Consider the following 19,020-nt stretch of genomic DNA (forward strand, 5'->3'; position numbering starts at 1 on the left):
AATGGTGTGCCATTCATTGTCACAAAGAATGTTTCAAGATATATTCTGAAGTACAATGCTGTCAGTGATAGGATAATATCCATACACCTACAAGGAAGACCAATTAATATTACTATTATTCAAATTTATGCACCAACCACCGAAGCCAAAGGTGAGGATATTGAAGATTTTTACCCAACTTCTGCAGTCTAAAATTGACTGAACATGCAATCAGTATATGTTGATTATCACTGGCGATTGGAAAGCAAAAGTTGGAAACAAAGAAGAGTCATGGGTAGTGAAAAATATGGCCTTGGTGATAGAAATAATGCTGGAGATCTCATGATAGAATTTTGTAAGACGAATGACTTATTCATTGCAAATACCGTTTTTCAACAACATAAACAGCAACTATTCAGGTGGACTTCACCAGATGAAATACACAGGAATCAGAAAGACTACATCTGTGGAAACAGACGATGGAGAAGTTCAATATCTTCAGCCAAAACAAAGCCAGGTACTGACAGTTAAACAGACCATCAATTGTTCATATGTAAGTTCAAGTTGAAGCTGAAGACAATTAAAACAAGTCTAAGAGAGCCAAAATATGACCTTGAATATATCCCTCGTGAATTTAGAGACCATCTAAAGAATAGATTTGATGCACCAATGACCGAGAACCAGAGGAATTGCAGGATGACATCAAGAACATAAAGCATGAAGAAAGCAAAAGGTCATTAAAAAGATAAGAAAGGAAGAAAAGACCAAAATGGATGTCAGAAGAGACTCTGAAACTTGCCCTTGAATGGAGAGTAGCTAATGCAAATGGAAGAAATGACAAGATAAAAGAGCTGAACATATGATTTCAAAGAGCAGCCTGACAAGACAAAGTCAATTATTATAATGAAATGTGCTAAGACCTGGAGTTAGAAAACTAAAAAAGGAAGAACATGCTCATCATTTTTCAATCTGAAAGAACTGAAGAAAAAATTCAAGCCTCGAGTTGTAATATTGAAAGATTCTATGAGCAAAATATTGAATGTTGCAGGAAGCATCAAAAGAAGATGGAAAAATACAGTCTCTGTACCAAAAAAGAATTGATATTCATCAATTTCAGGAGATGGCATATGATCAAGAATCAATGATATTGAAGGAAGAAGTCAAAGCTTCACTGAAGGAACTGGAAGAACAAGGCTCCAGGAGTTGACAGTATACCCATTGAGATGTTTCAATGAACAGATGTTAACTGGAGGAACTCACTCGTCTATGCCTAGAAATTTGGAAGACAGTTACCTGGCCAACTGACTGGAAGAGATCCATATTTGTACCCATTCTAAAGACAGGGGATTCCACAGAATGTGGAAATTATCGAACAGTATCATTAATATCACATGCAAGTAAAATCTTGCTGAAGATAACTCAAAAAATGGCTGCATCAACATACTGACAGATAATTTCCTGAAATGCAAACTGTATTCAGAAGAGGACATAGAATGAGAGATTTCATTGCTGATGTCAGATGGATCTTGTGTGAAAGCAGAATACCAGAAAGATGTTTATTTGTGTTTCATTGACTATGCAAAAGCATTCACTTGTGTAGATCATAAATTATAGATAATTTTGAGAAGAATGGGAATTCCAGAACATTTAATTGTGCTCATGAGGAACCTGTACACAGAACAGAACAAGGGGATACTGCAAGGTTTAAAATCAGGAAGGGAGTACATCAGAGTTGTATCCTTTCACCATAATTATTCAATCTGTAGGCTGAGTAAATAATCGGAGCAGCTGGATTATACAAAGAAGAGCAAGGCATCAGGATTGGAGGAAAACTCATTAACAACCTGAGATATGCAGATGACACAAGTTTGCTTGCTGAAACTGAAGGTGACTTGAAGCACTTATTGAGGATGAATAAAGGCTATAGTTTGCAGTACGGATTACATTTCAACATGAAGAAAACGAAAACACTTGCAACTGGACTGATAAGTAGCATTATGATAAATGGAGAAAAGATTGAGTTGTCAAAGATTTCATATTACTTGGTTCCACCATCAATACCAAAGGAAGTAGCAGTCAAGAAATCAGACAATGTATTATACTGCTACCATTAACATAAATGGAAGTAGCAATCAAGAAACCAGACGTATTGCACTGGCAAATCTTCTGCAAAAGATCACTTTAAAGTGCTGAAGAACAAAGATACCTTTTTGAAGAGTAAGGTGTACCTGACCCAAACTATGGCATTTTCAATTGTCTTATATGCATATGAGAGCTGGACAGTGAATAAGGAAGCACAAAGAAGAGTTGATGTCTTTGAGTTGTGGTGTTGGCAAAGATTACTGAAAGTACCATGGACTGCTGAAAGAACTAACAAATCTATCCTGGAAGAAGTATAGCCAGATTGCTCCTTGGAAGTGAGAATGGCCAGATTTCATCTCACCTACTTTGATCTTGAAGGGACCATTCCCTGGAGAAGGAAATCATGCTTGGTAAAGTGAAAGGTCAGCAAGAAAGGGGAGGCCTTCAATGAGATGGACTGACAAAGTGCCTGCAATAATGGCCTCATATATAGCATGGATTGTGAGAAGGTACAGGACCAGGCATTGTTTTGTTCTGTTTTACATAGGGTTGCTATGAGTTGGAGGTAACTCAACAGCACCTAACAACAACAACAATTTATGGCAAAAATAGACAATAAAGAATAACCCAAAATGCACAAGCAGTGGAAGATAAACTACATGACTGCAACTTTTTAAAAATTCAGTTCTTATGTGCATCAAAAGACTTCTCCAAAAGCAAAAAATATTCGGCTGAGATATATATGACAAGGGATTTATCTTTTAAAATTTATAGAAAGCTTCAACACCTCAACACCAAAAAGACAAACAATCCAATTCAAAAATAAGTGATGGACTTGAAAAGACACTTCACTAAAGATATTCAGATGGCCAACAAGAACACAAGGAAATGGTCAAGATCATTAGCCACTAAAACCAAACTAAACTCAATGTCATCAAGTCAATTTGACTCATAGCGAACCCTCTGTGGGTTTCCAAGGTGGTTTATCTCTATGGAAGTAGATTGCCCCATTTTCCTTCCGGGGAGTGGGTAATGGGTTTGAACCGCCAACCTTCTTGTTAGCAGTCAAATGCCTTAGGCACGATGCCACTAGAGCTCCCCATTAGCCATTCCAAAAACCAAAACCAAACTCACTGCCATCGAGGTGGACCCAACTCATAGTGACTCTTCCTTGGGTTTCCAAAGCAGTATCACTGCAAAAGTAGATTGCCCAACCTTCCTTCCAAGGAGTGGCTCGTGGGTTTGAACCCGCCAGCCTTCTAGTTAGCAGTCAAATGCCTTAGGCATTACGCCACCACAGCTCCCATTAGCCATTAGAAATATGCAAATTAAAACAATAATGAGATATCATCCCATGCCAGCAATAATAGCAATGTTCAACAGGACAGAAAATGACAAATGCTAGTGATTGTGGGGAAAGATTGCAACTCTCATACACTGCTGGTGGGACTGTAAAATTGTACAGCCATTCTGGGAAACTGTATGTTGTTTCCTTAAAAAATTGAAAATAGAAATACCACCTGATCTAGCAATTCCATTACTAGGAATATATCCTAAAGAGGTGAGACCCAGGACATGAATACATATATGCACATTCATGTTCACTGCAGCACAATTCACTATACCAAAGAGATGGAAACAACTTAAGTGCCCATCAACAAATGAATGGATAGCCAAACTTTTGTACATTTGTTGTTGTTGTTGTTATGTGTCGTCCAGTCGGCCCCGACTCATAGCGACCCCTCCTTGGGTTTCCGAGGCAGTATCACTACGGAAGTAGGACTGCCTAACCTCACATTTATACAACATTAAATAATAATGAAGAATCCATGAATCACCTCATAATGTTAATGAATTCGGAGGGCATTATGCTGAAGAAAATAAGTCATTCACAGAAGGAGCAATATTGTATGAGTCCATTATTGTAAAAAGTCAAGGAAATGTTTACTCAGAGAAGGAAATTCACTTTGTTGGTTACCGGAGATGGGAGGGAAAGGGAGGGAAAATTTCTGACTAGTTAGGGATCACATATTGATTTGGATGAGGGGACAGTTTGTATGGCAAGAGTGTGTGACCAGCACAATGACAATGGGGAAAGGGAGGACATAGAAATGTCCACAAAAGATAGAGACAACAGAGTCAAATACTATTATCTGTACAATACTGATTACCAGTGCCAGCAAACACTAGCCTATGGGTAAATGCATAGAGAGGTGAGAAGATCAGATGGCATAGGTGAACAGGAATATACCAAAGACCAAGGATTGATTTGGCTGAAGATAATCTTACATATGTACTTGTGCTACAAAATTATCCACATACATTACAGAAGTAACAGAGGACAAAGTTAGTTGATTCTCAAAGACAACCAAATACCTTGAGGGAGAGAATCTCTTGGCCTGTGGGCTCAGGACAATAGTCTCAGGGGACTTCAAATGGCACAACATAGTACATAAAAATCTTGTTTTACATCCTACTTTGATGAGTAGTGACTGTTGTTGTTGTTATGTTCTGTCGAGTCGGCCCTGGAGTAGTGACTGGGGTCTTAAAAGCTTTTGAGTGTTCATCTAAGAGGCAACTATTAGTCTCTTTTCATCTGTAGCAAAGAAGAGTGAAGAAAATCAAGTCATTTGGAAACAATTAGTCCTAATATATGACAGACCACAAAGACCTCAGCCTTTAAGACACTGAGACCAGAAGAACTAAATGGTGCCTGGCTACCTATGCCAACCACTCAGAAAAGAATTAAAATTGGAGATCTTGGATAGAGTGGGAGAAACAAGGTGGAACAAAATTCCAAAACACAAAAATGACCAGAATTACTGGTCGGACAGAGACAGGTGGAACCCCCAAGACTATGGCCCTGGGTTATCTTTCAGGCCTGGAAATGGACTCACTTCTGTGGATTAGTTTGCAGCCCAACAGTAGAAGGACATACCCCAAGCAGAATACCTACCCCAGGGAGATACACTTACCTACCCTAGGGAGATGCTCCCCTTAGATCAGTCAACCATGAGACATCAGAAGGGCAGCATTCACATAGAGGGCAAGCTAGACAAACAGGAATGCATAAATAAGAAGGGCACAGGGAAGGGGTAGTCAAAGGGAGAACTTTTTATGGTTGGAGCTTGTAATTGGGGCCATGAAATCAAATGTGCATGTACTATCGACAGTAAGATGAATCTTCTTTGTAAATACGCACCCAAATCACAATAAAAATTGAAAAAATAAATAAATAAAGGGCTTCCTAGTGGATTACAGGGAGAAGGTTGAGATCATGCATGTTAGACAGATTTCTCTTTTCCTAGATGCACAGGTGGCTTTATCCTTTTCTAAAGACCAACTCTTTTCTACTTCATTTCTGAACTCTGAGAGAATGAAGCCATCTCTTTCCTCTCCAGCAAGATCTCTTCACCTGTGCCCTTCCTCCCCAGTCTCCCTTCTATGCGGATATTCTGATCCTTTATTTAGATCTCCTCTTTCAGATCTTCTGTGTCTTATTATTTGCTGATCCCTTAGGAAAGTAAAGGTGATACCATTGAGAACACTTCATTTGGATTTAGGACACATGCATGTTAATCTCAACTGTGACATTTACTAGTTGAATGTCTTTAGAGAATTTCTTTCCCTCTCTTAGTTTGTTTATTCATCTCTGAAATGGTCCTAATAATCTATTAAAAAAAAGAATCCCCACTAACATGAGATTCAAGCTCTTAACAATGTCTGGTTTGTTCTAAGCACTCAAAAAACAGTAGCTCTTATTATTAGTCCTTTAAAAAAATATTTAATGAATATTTAACCCTATACCAAAGTTTGTTCTTTGAAAATCATCAAGGATCTGCGCTTGGTAAAGTTCAACGGCTCTTTCTCAGACTACAAACTTATCTGAAGCATTTTATACTTTTGTTATATGCATGACACAAAAAAGTTTCCTATCTCACATTTGCAATCATTGTTGATTATAATGAATGCTTGCTACTTCGATAAAGTGTTTTTCTCCTTTCTTACTATTTAATGAATGCTAGTTTTAAATCAGAACCTCACCCTTTCTCAGATTGTGGCAATGCTCCTTTTATCAATTGTTTAGAGAATCACAAAGTAGAGGAAAGGTTATAAAAGGTTTTGTTAGACAAATCTTGGTTCTGGCATTTACCGACTGTAATCTCAGGCAAGATATTTAAACTGTCAGAGCCTCAGTTTCCTTTGTGAAAATTATCAGTGTAGAAGAGTTGTGATGTTCAAAAGGTAACAATTATTATGTGAAAATATAATGCATAACATATTTCACATAGTAGTGACTCAGTAAATGGCATTTTTCCTTTCTCCTTATCTTTCTTATAACTCATGTGCTAATTAATGGTTTTACTCTCGGAGAACAAATTAGGATTCTAATAAACCTACATGCTTATATTAGTTCTGTAATGATCACATTTGCCATTCATTTATGCCATATTTAACAGTAAATCTTTGTTTCTATTGGCAAATATCTGCCCTGTATATTCATCATGCTTAACATTTGTAAACAAAATTTGTATTCCAACTACTATGCATTGCTTTTATAAGTGTGTTATCTTTCTTTATTCAAAATCCATAAAGTGCTATCTTTGTGAAAATGCATTTGTTGATAACATGGCTTCTAAAAGATAGCATTTTAGGGCAGTGCATAAAAATAGATATTCTTTGAAAGGAAACATTTCAATAGATAATGGAAAATACTGAAACTCAATATTATTTCATTTTGATCTTGACTACCGCGATGTACAAAATCCTTTTAAACTGTCTCTGTTGCATCATCTAAGATAGACCCTAAATTGTTCCTTAATTGATTTTTTAATTATGTATATATATTTCACTACAGTCCACAATCTTTGACTTATCTGTTTACTTTGAGATGCTATGTTAAAAAACAAAAACAAAAAACAAAAACAAAAACTCAGGATTTATTTTCATAAAGGTATTTTGTGTTTTGATATGAAAGAGATCACAGCCTTCATTTCATTAAGGACATCATTGTAAGCAAGCTGTTTCTATAAATGTGTGCATCTGATCCTGAAACACTCCTCTCCCTAGAGCTACAGAAAGACTTGGACACAGTAATAAAGAATTTACATTCATTACTCAATGTATTCCTTCTCTCAGTCAACAATCGTTTACTGAGCTCTGCTTTTCTGGCAAGTTCTGTGCTAAATACCAGGGACATCACAATGAGAAGATATGTTCCCTACTTTCAAATAAATCTGCATGCTTTATAGCACAAGGTCAAAATCACAAAGCTAAACATTTACACTGCAAATGGAAGATGATGCTAATGATTGGAGGTAGGTGGGGGTTAGTCTGTGGATATCTCAGTCTCACATAAAGCAATCAGTGCATCCTGTGTGCTGATGACCAAGTTGCCAAGGGCACTCTGAAGTAGTCCATGATAAGTAGGGGTATGTTATCATCCCATTTTAGTTTTGGAAGAGATAAAAGTGAGGCTTATAAACTTGACAGCTCTGTGGTTACTGAAACATTAATTTGCAGACAAAATTCCATGGCCTGACAAACTCATTCAACTATTGTCTTAGTTCTCTAGTGCTGCTATAACAGAAATACCACAAGTGCATGGCTTTAACCGACAGCAATTTATTCTTTTAGAGTTTAGGAGGCTAGAAATCCAAATTCAGAGTGCCTGCCAACTCTAGGAGCTAGGGGGAGGCCCCTCAACTTTGGGCTTCAGCTCTGCCTCTTGTGATAGGCCCACAATAACTGGAGGTGTCTCCTAACTCATGCTGGCTGCTGAAGCTGACAAACCCAAGGGTCAGCAGGTAAAATGACACAATTCCAAGATTAGCAGGCAACACAACAGGGCACTAGTTCAAGTCCAGGAAATGGAGATTAAGATGCAGCCAAATGCAGGATACAAATGATGCCTTTCTCAAAGCTGCTAATAGCAGATTCCACCATTGCAGTTTACACCATATCCAGTCTCATCATGGGAATAACTACATTCACCTGCCACTCCACTCAAAATCATGACCAAACCAAGTTGACATACAACTTTAACTACCACAGCTATGTACTGAAGCCTTGTTGCAATTGGAATGATTCATAGAAATAAACTTCAAAACATTACATTTTCTCTGGCAATTGGAACTAATACTACATCATAAAAGTCTAATGAAATTAAGGAATGCATGATCATTGCTTAAAAAGGGAGTGTGTGAGCTGTGCATTAGAAGTAGATTTTAAGTTTGAAAAATGAAAACTTGCTTGGGTGTCTTTATTAAAAAAGCATGAGGTGGATTGAACAGACATTATGAGGGAAGCTGGTTGTAAAGATTATACTTGAAGTGAAACAATACATGTATTTTATAAAGCTAAAAAGAGAATCTCTGTATTTTATAAAGCTAAAAAGAGAATCTCATATCAGTATATTCCATGTTTGGGAACTTGATGGATTAATATAATTTATCATTTGAGGATCAGTGGACATTGCCCATTTGTTTTGGGGTTCAAGATTATGGTGTTATGGGCATCAAGAAATTTAAAAATCAAACTTACACTTCTACCATCATGTCATAAAGGGTAAACTTTGCACAATAGGAAGTATATAATCTTAAAATGAAGGTGCTTTTAGGAAATCATTTCATTTTATAAAAGCTTTCCTACATGGCATTTCTATTCTTGACGCGTCCCTGTACGGTTCATGAACTTGCTTTTATGAACCTGTGACTTAGAGTATTTACAGCTGGGGTGTGGAGTCTCTGTGTCCATGTGGGGAAATCATTCTTTGAGGAATACTTGCTCTCTACCTCAGAGTCCGACCTTCTACTATGACAAGAGGGAAAACTATCTAATATAACCTTGTAAGTACACAGTTGTGAGGCTGCTAGAATATGAAGTGCAGCGTTTTCTTTTGTCCCACAGTTGCTGCTTCAATTCTGTTGTAATAGCTACCTTTCACTTTGCAAAGCAAAGCTGCAAGAAAGGACTTTGGCATGGGGAATGGATGAGGTAAAGAAGATGGCAGAGTCAGAAACAAGGAAGTTAATTTTTCCCTTCACACCTTGAGAATGATTGCGATGGGATCAAAAAAGGATTTGTCTAACTCTGCAAAATGTTTAGTTAAATGTCGTTAACTAAAATATACTCTCCATTGCTCTTGTAAGAGGACATTCACTTGTATGATTATGTAAGCACTCTTTTATATGTGTGCATTACACTGCTTTAACACAATACTTATCTAAGAATGCTTAACATTCTATTATAGAAACAGTAGCATGTTTGGGGACCTCTTTTAAATGCTCTGGGATTACTTTTGAGGCTCTAGATTTTTGAGAATGAGAATGCTTCTGGTACCAGGCAGCACGCCTAGCAGGCATCATTGATCCTTCTAAATAGTTTCTGACTTGAGATGGATGGCTGTAAACTTCTCAGAAGTCATCTAAGTAACACTGAAAATTATTAGAATCACAAACAAGCTGTTCAGACCAAAATGCTTTACATCACTTCTGTCCATAGTTGTCAGGCCCACTGTTACATTGCTCAAACACACTGAAATAGCTGTCTGCAGCACAGCCACTTTTAGTGTCTCTCAGAGCTGGATTCTATTCCACGGATATTAAATTGGGTCACAGTGAGGTTCTATGACTTGGGTCAGCTTTCCATTGTTTCACGCATGCAATGTTGGACTATTTTTTATACAATAGGGTTTTTACTTTCAGAATTGTTTACTACCTAAGAAGACTTATTTTGAGGTACACAGCTGTGGGAGTAAAAACAGTAGGAAGAGATAATGGAACTCCCTGGTTCTCAACAGAGAATTACTTCTTCTTCTGGAATTGTTTCAGGGGATAAACAGTGTGATGCTAGTTATTTTTTTTTCCCCATTTAAGATACATGATAAAAGCATATTATGTTAGATCAAGCAATAAAATTGATAAAATATCAATTCACTTAAAATTAGTTTTGCTGCTTACTAGGGACCAAGTTGTACAACAAGTGGTTTGTACTTAACTACTAGCTCTGGTAGCATAGTGGCTAAGGCACTTGACTGCTAACCAGAAGGCTGGTGGGTTTGAACCACCAGCCACTCCTCGGAAGGAAGGGTGGGCAATCCTACTTCCGTAGTGATACTGCCTCGGAAACCCAAGGAGGGGTCGCTATGAGTCAGGGCTGACTCCACGGCACATAACAACAACAACTAAACTATAGGTTCACAGTTTAAACCCACCCAACAGTGCCAAGAAAGAAAGGCCTACTGGTTTCCTCCCAAAAAATTTAACCTGTTGCCATGGACTCCAACTTAAAGCAACCCTAGAACCCATAGGGTTTCCTAGGCCATAATCTTTATAGAAGCAGATTGCCACATATTTCTTCCATGGAACCAGAGGACGTGTTCAAACAATTGACCTTTTAGTTAGTAGCTAAGTGCTTAGCCACTGCACCACCAGGATTCCTTCTGTAAAGATTACAGCCAAGCCAACTCTATGGAGCACTTCAACTCTGTAACACATGTGGTGACCATTAGTCGGAATTGACTCAATAGCACCTGGTTTGGTTTCGTGGTTTTACTTGGAGCCAGGGACTATACTGGCTCTTCACAGTGGTAAAACTAATCAGGGAAGGTACACGTTCTCATGGAGAATACTTAGTAACAGATGTACAAGAGTCAATGAACACATAGGAAAATAAGGATGAGATGATTTCAGATGGCTATGAGTGCTGTGAATGAGGTAGAATGAGTGACATCTTAGCTTGGTGGGTAATTTGAAGATTTAGCATTAGATAGCAAAATCAGGAAACACTTCCCCCAATGACATAACACTCATAGTCTGAACCTGAGAAAAGAGCTAAATGAAGAGTTTAAGTATAAAGAAATGTAATTATGAAAATCCTGAGACAGGGAAGGGTTTGGATTTTGGAGGACTTAAAGCAAAGCCAGTGTGGCTGGATCAGAGGTAAGAAATCAGATCTGGGCAATAATCCAATAGGGTCTGGTGGGAACTGATAAAGAGTTTGCATTTCACACCACTTTATGTAGGTCAACATTGTCAACTGCATGGTATTATGGAATGAACCGAGTCACCTAGAAAGATGTGTAGACATCCTAACCCACCAATCTGTGAATTTGATCCTATTTAGAAATAGGGTTTTGAAGATGTTATCAGGTTATTATAAATTAACTGGAGCAGGGTAAATCCTAATCCAGTAAGACTGGTGTCCTTGTGAAAGAGAAGCTACAAAGGAACAAAAAGACAAAAAGTCTTGTACTAAGAAGCTGCAAGCCAAGGAATGCCTAGAACTATCAAAAGACAGGAGAGAAGAATGGAACAGTTCTCTCTCACTCAAAGCCTCAGAAGAAATCAACACACCTGAAATTCTGATCTCAGACTCCCAGCCTCTGGAACTGTGAGGCAATGAAATTCTGTTCTGATAAGCCACCCAGATCAGCAGCTTATCTAAGGTATGGCACGTATGGTGTGTGCCCTGGGTGCCTCTTGAAGGGTGGCACCACTGAGCAATTTCTATTAACCATAGTAGTTTCCATCATCAACTGTGAGAGATCATTCAGCAAGTTAAAAATAATATTTGAGAGCCTCTACGAGTTAAGGCAGGAGCTCTGGTAGCATAGTGCCTAAGGCACTTGACTGCTAACCAGAAGGCTGGTGGTTCAAACTCACCAGCCACTCCTCAGAAGGAAGGTTGGGCAATCCTACTTCCGTAGTGATACTGCCTTGGAAACCCAAGGAGGGGTCGCTATGAGTCGGGGCCGACTCGACAGCAAATAACAACAACATGAGTTAAGGCAAACTGTGTGATCTTGCTCGGCTTGAGTAAAGAAAGAGAAGAAACAGAAAAAAATGATTTTGATCATAAATTATTTTTCATCATGAAAAAACAGTGCAGTTTTAATTTTCATGTAGTGTCATAATGTGTTGATTAAAAGGTGAACCAGTTTGACTTGTATTTTTGAGTGTTACTGTGGTAAAATTATCTAAAAGATGGGGGTCAGATATTTGGACAGGGGCACAATTTCTGTACTTGCCATAGGTAATATATTCTGTAAATCAGGCTGTGACCCAGGTTGTAGTATGTTGTTATGACAGCATTAGGAAACTAAGGCATACGGATATATAGATAAAACCAAACCCACTGCCATCAAGTCAATTCCAATTCACAGTGACCCTGTAAGACAGAGTGGAACTCCTCCTCTGCTTTCTGAGGCTGTGAATATTTACTGAAGCAGACTGCTTCATCTTTCCCCTTCAGAGAGTCTGGTAGGTTTGAACCACTGACCTTCTGGTTAGCAGCACAATGCTTTAACTGTTCCTCCACTTGAGCCTCTTATACATAGATAAACATGCTCAGAAATATATACTACAAATAGTTAACTGAAAGAGGAAATTCATTCCTCTTCTTTCTGCTTCTTTTTTTTAAAACCCCTAAATAGAAATCGGAATTGTATGCTGAGGCTTGGGATCATGTAATACCACCAGAAGTATATGTCTTTATTTTTTCCCCCTATTTTTAAATGTAAAATGAGTTTATATATTATTTATTTTACACAGCTAAATCTTGAGGAAATGTAATTTTTTTTCCACATTGTTATTCTCACAAATGGGAATCATGACATTTTTGTCCAGTGTCTTCCAATGTAGCTTGTTTATTTATTTGGAAATCTTTATTTACTGACAGAAGCACCAAAATAGATAGTTCTTTTCCAATTAGCAAATATTGTATCCAGCCCATCCCCTCTGCTATCAATGTGTCATATGTTTTGAGAAAGATGACATTAAATTATTTTTATCAAAAGAAAAAATAGTCCATATTTAGCTTCGTATGCCAACAAATAATTTAGTACTGAAGACTCATCAAAGATGTCAGCAAAGTTCAACAATATTTTTGTTAATGAATGTCTAGAACAGAATACAATATATCATGTGGCATAAAGCTTTCCACAGCCTGTTTGAACTGAATTATTTTTCAGTGGCTTGAGGGGGGGTAAGGAATCATATTGATTTAAATAACTGTGTTTATATATCTTTCCTAATTATTTCAGAAAGAAAATAATTTTTGAGGGATTACCTTAAGAACTAAAATAACCCAATATTTTCATATTTTAAAATAATCATCTTGGATTTCCTTCTTGAATAACCAAATATATATATATATATATATATATATATATATATATATATATATACACACACACACACATACATACATACACACACAAACAAACATGTGTATATATACACACACACACATAAATATGTGTATATGTGTGTGTGTGTATATCTATATATATGCTTTTAAGTTTTTTTTTTTTAAGTTGTTTATTTTAAGTGACTCAGAAAAATGCAAATGCTCAAAATGTTTCAAATGTTACCTGAGGGATTCACTACTCATGTTTAGGGAGAATACAAAATGACATTTTGGAAGTCTCCTTGGCTATATCTGAAGCATAAAAATTTCCACTTTATTTTAAATATGCCTCAGTGCGCTCCAAATAAAGCTGTTAAAATTTGAAATGCATAAGTGATGGGAACTCTCTATTATGGTTAAGTCCCAAACTATGACTTCAGCTAATGTGTAAAAACTTGGATGGCTCAGGGATTTTTTTTTAAATCTGCTGAAACATTACCTTGCCATCAGACAAGAACAGTGTCATAGGTTAAATTTATATTTAAAATATTTCTAACTGTTCTTTAATTAATCAAGAGTAGTATATCATAAAACCTTAAAAATCTCAAAGGATGGAAAGGTTTTAAATATTTGTAGTTCTGTGGGTATGTGAAGGGATGGAAGTATATGAGGGATGTGTTTTTGCACATCTTTGGGATCTGCCTTTTTTTTAATATTAGAGAGAAATATTTTCATTTAAAATAGTATGTATCATTTCTTTGGAAAATGATCCCAATTCACGGCTAATGCTATAATTTAATTATTGTGTCTTAAAATACAACAAACCTTAATTCAATAAATTATTGAATGCATTCCTAACCTTTGCTATGGTTTCCAGCCATTTAAAGAAGGATAGAAGCGAGCACTGGAGAAACATGATTAGTAACAGATTGCATTGAGAATGAATAATTTTAATAATTTAAGTTTTCTAGCTAAATGAATTTTTGTAAAAAAATCCTTCATATTTCAAAATAAAACATTAAAAATCTCCCTTAAAATCTGTTTCCCAGAACCTAGGTCAGTGCCTGGCACATAACTGATACACAATAAATAATTATAGAGGGACTGGTTCCAACTCTAAAGCTTATGCAATGGTGAGCCTTAAGCACAGCTCCTCAGGGTGTTCTCTTCATTGTATCCCCTGAAAGGAGTATGGCTCTCTGTCCCCAACACATTTTTCCATGTAGAGAAGACATATAACATTCTATTTGTGTTTAAATCCTATCCCTCCTCCAAACCTTAAAAAGAAAAGTCTACTTTCACATCAGCCTTTATGAGACTTTTTTTTTTTAATTTTATTTTGATTTGGGTGAAGATTTACGAGACTTTTTTTTTAATGTGGTTTGTATGTCCCCTTTAAAAGCAGACCAAACATACTAATATCTTATTTTAAATTATATTGAGTATTAATTGTAGATTACCTATGATGATTATAAGAAGCTCTAGTTGGGCAATCCCTAATGTATTTAACTGCAAACCGGAAGGTTGGCGGGTCAAACCTACAAGCCTCTCTGTGGAAGGAAGATGAGGCAATCTACTTCCATAAATATTTGCAGCCTTGGAAACCCAGTGGGGGTTGCTATAAGTCAGAATCAACTTGACGGCAGTGACTTCGTTTCTTTGTTTTTATGATGATTAGATGCCTAACCAGATCATAAGCCACATGCATTAGGAACCAAAAAACCAAAACAAATTTACTGTCATTAAGTTGGATCCAACTCATGGTGATCCCTCCTTGGGTTTCTGAGGCCATATCACTACAGAAGTGGATTGCCCAACCTTCCTCTCAGGAATGGCTGAGGGGTCTGAACAGCCAGCCTTCTGGTTAGTAGTCGAATGCCCTAGGCAGTATGCCACATGAGTTAGGAGACTTGTTAATTTTATGTGTATACATAGTACCTGGCACATAGCTGACACTAAGTATCTCTTAAATATAATGAATATTGGTCTTAGGCAATAAAAAATGTTTGTTTCCTGTTATTTATTAAATGGGGGCTTCCTAAGTAAGTCAGAGCAGCAAAAGTAATTATAATTAACTCTTCCATTTTTCTACTCTGCCAGAGGGATGTCACTGAACCATTATCCCCTAATTCTGGCTTATCAGTCTATAGATAGAGCTTTCTCTGCACACAAGGTAAAGGAGAGTGGGTGATAGTAAAGGGAATCACTGTTGGAGGATACTAGGGTTTTAAGAGGTCTACATGTCTTTTCTATGTTTCATAATGTCATGAAAGACAAACCAATGCTTCACTTTTTTTTTTTTTTTTCACCTTGGAAGGGCTCCATGATAGTTGAGAATATGAGATAAGTTACTGTTACCTTTTCTGCAAAAAGCCACAATGATCCCAAAAAGGACAATAAAGGACAATGTTCATATCTTGAGAGAATCTTGTCTTCAACTTCAAGTTAAAAGAATCAAAATAACCAGTAATGTGTACCCCTTCTCTCTTAGCTCAGTGCATCCAATTCATTTACCCTCTTCTTCCATTCTCTCTCTCTTACTTTCTTGTCTTTCACCCTCCCTCCCACTATGCCTCCTTCTTTATTTCCCTAACAGTCAAGTGAATTCATTGAATGCACATGGGTGGGATAAAGGGATCCTACTAGTTTGCCTTCAATCTCTCTAGCTGTTTTACAAGCCATTCTGCCACAGATTCATCCTCAGACTACATTTACATTGAATTCAGCATCATCTCTTGATGAGAGTTTCATCAATTCATAACTCTGCCATTTTCTTTGCACTAAAAGAACCTCTGGTAGCATAGTGGCTAAAGCACTTGACTGCTAACCAGAAGGCTGGCAGTTCAAACCCACCAGCCACTCCTCCGAAGGAAGATGGGGCAAACTACTTCTGTAGTGATACTGCCTCGGAAACCCAAGGAGGGGTCACTATGAGTCAGCACATAACAACAACAACCACAAAAGAACCTATGTCAAGTGTGAAGGGATATCTCTTTAAATTTAATAACCGCAGGGATAGTAGAATTAGTATTTATTTTAAAAAACCTATGGAACTCTAAGAAAGTTACAATGGAAAACAGGGGACTAGAGAAGGAAATGCTTATAGGAGGCTACACCTCCTCCAGTGAATGATGGACCTGGAGACAGACTGAGTAATCATAACTTACGTTACATTGCCCATGATTATTTCCAATGTACTCAAATATTCTTTTTTTTGCCCCAACAATGTCATGATTTTACAATTATCAGTCTATTTCTCTTAGTCAATATCTTATTTAATACCGAGCACATAAAATAATAAAATTTTTAAATTTTAAAATATTCTTAAAATTTATTGTATTATTTTTTTCTCCTACATTAAAATATTCTTCAAATTTGTATTATTTTTTTTCCTACACACAATTACTTTACTTATTTTCTTTTTCTTTTTTTGTTTGTTTGTTTGTTTGTTTGTTTTTTCAGTCACTTTGTCTGTAACTTGAAATGTAGTGACCAGACCAGAGCATTAGGTGGTATTCTAGGTGTTGGTATTTACAGATTTTTTTTTTTAAGATTATCATTATTTTCATTTTGAAACTATTTAATATAAATGAAGAAACCCTAAATATGTATGTGGACGTTAGACCAGGTATACAATAGGCTGTTATCTTGAATAACAGGTTTGTATCCTCAATGTTTAGCTGAAGCTTGAACTTCTAATTTATATTCCATCATTTGAAATATGTTTAGAGTACCATCCCCAAATACATAATTATATACTGAAAATTACCTGGCATTTTCTAATCATTTATACAGAGTTTTAGATAACTTCCTGCAATTTATCCCAATCATCTTGAAATTTGATCATCAGAAGAGATTAGAATTTTATCTGTGCTTGGAAATCCCATAATATGTCTTCTTTTGCCTAAGGAACTTGACTGCTAACCAGAAGGCTGGTGGTTCAAATCCACCAGCCACTCCTCGGAAGGAAGATGGGGCAATCTACTTCCATAGTGATGCTGCCTCGGAAACCCAAGGAGGAGTCTCTATGAGTCAGGTCTGTCTCCACGGCATATAACAACAACAATTAAAACTTAAGTAAAATCCATTCTAGTACTGCTTTCCAGAAAACTTCACAACTTAGTGTCAGTTTATTTAACTTACTTTTTTGGTTGTACCTTTTCATATATGCAAATAAAGATTTTGGTGTGTATATTATTGGAATCAACTCTACAGCAATGGGTTACCATTGTCAAAGACTTCACTCAAATAGAAATATTTGATATAATAATATCTATCATGCAATGAGTACCTACTCTATGGCAAACACTATGTTTGGGCTTTGCATAAATTTTAATCCATGTAAAAATGTGGTGGAATATTATTTGTTCTAAACCCTTGGAGCATGTGTCATCCATCCCATGACACAGAAGACCAAGATTAATGTTGTTTTCTAATCTCCATTGTTTTCCTGTGCTTTGCACAAAGTAACAAATTCTATCACTGTCTTCATTCTGAAAACAATTAGGCCTTTGCTCAAATAAAATATATATGTTGTTCGGTGCTATTAATTAGTACCAACTCATAGCAATGTCATGTGCAACAGAATGACACAGTCAACCAGTCCTGCATCATTCTCACAATCATTTCAATGCTTCAGTCCAACGTTGAGCCATTGTGCCACTCCATCTCATTGGGGATCTTCCCCTTTTTTACTGACCCCTGCTATACCAAGCATGATACACTTCTCCAGGGCCTTGTCTCTTATGACAACATGACCAAAATATATGAGATGAAGTCTGGACATTCTTGCTTCTAAGGAGCATTCCAGCTGTACTTCTTCCAAGAAAATTTCTTTCTTCAAGCAGTCCATGGTATGTAATGTTATTTGCCAGTACCACAATTCCAAGGAATTAATTATTCTTTGGTCTTCCTTATTCATTTTCTAGCTCTCCTAAGCATATGAGACTATTGAAAACAGCATGTTTTGGGTCAGGTGCTTCTTAGTCTTCAAAGTGACATCTCTGTTCTTAAATATTTTGGGGAAAAAAAAAAAAAAAACTAACTGCCATTGAGTGTGTTCTGATTCACACATAGTGACTGCTCCTTGGGTTTCCGAGACAGTATTGCTATGGAAGTAGATTGCTGAATCTTCCTTCCAAAGAGTGGCTGGTGGGTTTGAACCACCAGCCTTCTAATTAGCCTTAGGCACTATGTCACCAGAAAATATTTAAAATTAAAATATTTTGGCTTAAAATATTTTAAAGATTTCTTTAATTTCAGTATATGTTGTTTGATTTCCTGACTGCTGCTTACATGGGCACTGATTGTGGATCCAAGTAAAATGAAATCCTTGACAATTTTAATCTGTTCTCCATGTATCATGATATTGCTTATTGGTCCAGGTGTAAGGATTTTTCTTTTATGTTGAGGTGTAATCCTTACTAAAAGCTGTAGTTGAACTTTATCAGTAAGTGCTTCAAGTGTTCTCCAGTTTCAGCAAGCAAAATTATATCATCTGCAAATCGCAGGTTGTTAACGAGTCCTCCTCCAATCCTGATGCTGTATTCTTCTTTATATAATCCAGTTTTTCAGATTATTAGTTTAGCATATAGATTGAAAAAGTATGCTGACAGAATACAAACCTGATGCACATCTTTCCTGATTTTAAACTATTATCTCCTCATTCTGTTTGAAGGATCTGGTGGCCTAGTGGATGAGGCACTTGACTGCTAACTGGAAAGTCAACAATCCAAACCCGAGTTCTGGCAAGATGGCAGACTAGGCAGAAAGACTGCACAGATCCTCTTCAACAAAGAAAAGGGAAACCAATTAACACAGACACAGAAG

The sequence above is a fragment of the Orycteropus afer genome, unplaced genomic scaffold, assembly GCF_000298275.1.
Source record: "Orycteropus afer afer isolate SDZICR_OR568_19922 unplaced genomic scaffold, OryAfe1.0 scaffold00073, whole genome shotgun sequence".
In the NCBI taxonomy this organism is placed as follows: Eukaryota; Metazoa; Chordata; class Mammalia; order Tubulidentata; family Orycteropodidae; genus Orycteropus; species Orycteropus afer.